Source organism: Etheostoma spectabile, chromosome 4, assembly GCF_008692095.1.
Source record: "Etheostoma spectabile isolate EspeVRDwgs_2016 chromosome 4, UIUC_Espe_1.0, whole genome shotgun sequence".
NCBI classification, from domain to species: domain Eukaryota; kingdom Metazoa; phylum Chordata; class Actinopteri; order Perciformes; family Percidae; genus Etheostoma; species Etheostoma spectabile.
In genome coordinates, this window is record NC_045736.1 from 11,879,468 (window position 1) to 11,882,815 (window position 3,348).

Here is a 3,348-nt window from a genome sequence, read left to right on the forward strand (position 1 = left end):
TGGAACCGGGACCAGGGTGACCCCGGGAGCCAGTGCCTAGAAAGGGCGAAGGCCCAGATACCGATTGGGGGTCGGGGGTGCCGACCGCCGACCGAGGGCCAAAAACGTTGGCCGTCGGCCGGAGGGCAGGACACCGAGCGCCAGCCGGGGGTCAGAAGTGCTGGTTCCTCTGGTCAGGCTGGTTGGGTGGTGCTGTGTCGTCGTTGGTGGAGCCGGTCGGCACCGTGCAGTGGTCAGGGGAGCAGTCGGCTGGTCAGGTGGGCCGGTACACGGATACCCGGTCAGGGTTCAGGGTGAGCCAGTCGGCTGTCATTGGGGGGCTGGTCGCCTGTAGGTTCAGTGATCAGCGGTGGCATCTGGTTCTAGGGGGCGTCTCTGTCTCGTGGTAGAGGGCGCGTTCTGGCTTCGGCTCTTGGTCAGGGGGGACGTTCGCTATGGTTGGGTCGCGGAGGGGGGGCCGGTGGTCTGGGTCAGGGGGGCACGGTCGTATGACGTGTCGCTCTGGCTGGGTCGGGGGGCCGGTCGCCGGTCTGGGTCAGGGGGCCGGTCGGCCGTTCTGGGTCAGGGGCCGGTCGCCGTCTGGTCAGGGGGGCCGGTCGCCGGTCCTGGGTCAGAGGGGCCGTCGGTCCGGTTCTGGGACTTCTCCCAGGGAGGACTGGCAGTGGACTCCCTGGGAACTTGTCTTTGAGGGCGCCGGCTGAGAGTCCGTGGTGGTCCCAGAGGACTGTTCATTGCATATCTCTGGGCTCCGTCTCAACAGCGCCGCTGGGGATCCGTATCATTGGCGGGAGCCGGCGGCTGGGGTCCCCTCGTTGTCGCGGGAGCCGCGCTGGGGGTCCGCCTCGTTGTCGGCGGGAGCCGGCGGCTGGGGTCCGCCTCGTCAGCGGCGGGAACCGGCGGCTGGGTCCCCTCGTCAGCGGCGGGACCGGCGGCTGGGTCCGCCTCGTCTGCGGCGGGAACCGGCGGCTGGGGGTCCGCTCGTGGTGGGAGCTGGCTGGAGAGCCATGGTGGTCCCAGGGAGGACTGTCCAGTGCAACTCCCTGGGAGCAGTATGTGGTTGCGCCCTGGGGAAGCTGGGCACCAGCTGGGGGTCCACGTCGGCGGCAGTTGGCGGCTGGGGGTTCGTGTCGGCGGGCACTGGCTCGCTGGGGAATCAGGGAGGCCTGCAGGATCGCCTCCAGTCGTAGACCTCGCGGTAGTCGCACCACGCTTGGGACCCTCACGGTCCACGGCTGGCCTGCCACGGCGTTCCGCATGAGGGCACAAGTGGTCAGTTGGCGCCCCACGTCTGCAGTTTGCCCACTCCAACAAAAACGACTGGGCCGATTCCCGCGGCGTAGAACCGTCCAGCGTTCCCCAATGTCCGCTGGGCCCATGCTGCGCTCTGCTGGGTCCATGACTGTTGGATCATTCTTTTATGGTGCAGGAAGGAGGACCCAATGCAGAGCAGTAGGAGAGACCTAAAGCAGAGTTATTGCAGTTAACAGTCCAACCAAACACAGGAACAAAACCAAATCCAGAATCCACATCCAAAACGGGGGAAGGCGATGCAAGGCAGGGTAAACGAACGAGGAAAACTCACGGGGAAAACAGGAACAGCAGTCACAGTCGGCAGGAAGGCAGGAGAAAGACAAACAACATACCACATGAACTGGCAATGCTGACAGGTCACAGGACGACAGCAAACAGGCACAAACTAGAATGATCCAACAAGAGACAAAGGAAACACTGGGGTTAATACAGAGGTATGAGGTAACGGGGAACAGGTGAGACATCAGTGAATCACATTAGGGTGGGCTGGACAATCAGACAAACAAGTGACTAGACAAGCCTAGACACACCAAGACAGGAAGCTGACTTGCAAAATAACAGGAAGTAGAACAACACACTTACCGGGAATCACAAGACAGAGAACCACACAGGACTGGGAGAAAACAGACAAGAACAACGTAGAGAGGTCCAAACTGAAATAACCCACATAAACCCAAACCACAACACTTTCAATTTAAACAACTCAAAGTGTCTAATGCGATATGTTGCAGCCTTTAGGCATATGGTTTTTGCACCAGTTGATTTTGCAATGACGATAAAAAAACAATATATTATGCAGCCCTACTTTTACAACAAAATGTTTAGATGTCTGAAAGAGGAGAATCTTATGAGCTATGGAAAAGGACACATGGGCCTGTGTTTTCTTAGCTTTTATTAAAATAAAATGTATAGTTATGTGCCCCAGCTAAACAACTGAATTACATACAGATCATTTCATGAATAGGAAAATAAGACAAGTCAATAAGATCCATAAACACACAAGCCTCCCTTGAGAAACAACCCAACTCATAGAGAAGTTAAAATTTGTTCATATTCCACAAGCTTCAGCAATACAATTTTGCATTCAAGTAAACACATCAGAAATAATAATTCAATTATCAGAATCTTAAAGGAATTTCCCTGTTTTTCATTGCTTTCAATGTACAGTATTTACACATAAGGAGACATAACAGCGGACAACAAAGTAGAACAAATAAAAGTAAATAACAGACAGGACTATTACATACACAAGTATGTGAAAAATAGGTGTATATGACACTCATCATAAGATAAAATGTTATACACCAGTAAAGTGCTACTGTATGTTGTATACAGTACAAATAGTGCAAATACATAAATACTGAATGGAATGGATGATTATGTGCATTACGTGCAATAGTGTAACACTAACAGGCGCCATTATGCTGCATAGTAGCTAATACTTTTGTATAATTTGATACTATAAGTAGATTTAGTTGATGATACAGTACTTGTACTTATGAGAGTGGATGTATGGTCCTGAGTGTATGGATTCCATATCAACTTGAACAAAGATAATGCACCTTCTATCACCCCATAGTCACCAAAGGAAATACTGGAGCAATTTTCCCAAGCCACATATCTCTCAAACATTCTGACTCTAAAATACTAAAATAGCATTTTTTAGATGGATCAAAGCAGAAGAAAATAACTTTGTTCGAGACCTGTTTCTGTCACAGCAGCAGACTCATGCGAGATTCGGCAAGATGCGTCAAACTAACGTTCGTGAATCGAATAGATCACTTAAAAAAAAAAAAAGTTTAATTAAAGCAAGAATTGAATATGGGTGTTTGGTTTATGGATCTGCAGCCAAGTCAGTCTTGTCTGGATTATATCATTCAAGCCAAGGCACTGAGAACATGTACAGGAGCTGTACATATTCTCTCTGTTTGCTAATACAGCAACTTCAGGCTAACTACTGGGTCAACTTGATGGGTCAAAGGTGTGATCACCCAGTTAAAATAACAATTCTGGCAAGCTGGGGGAGAGAGAGAGAGA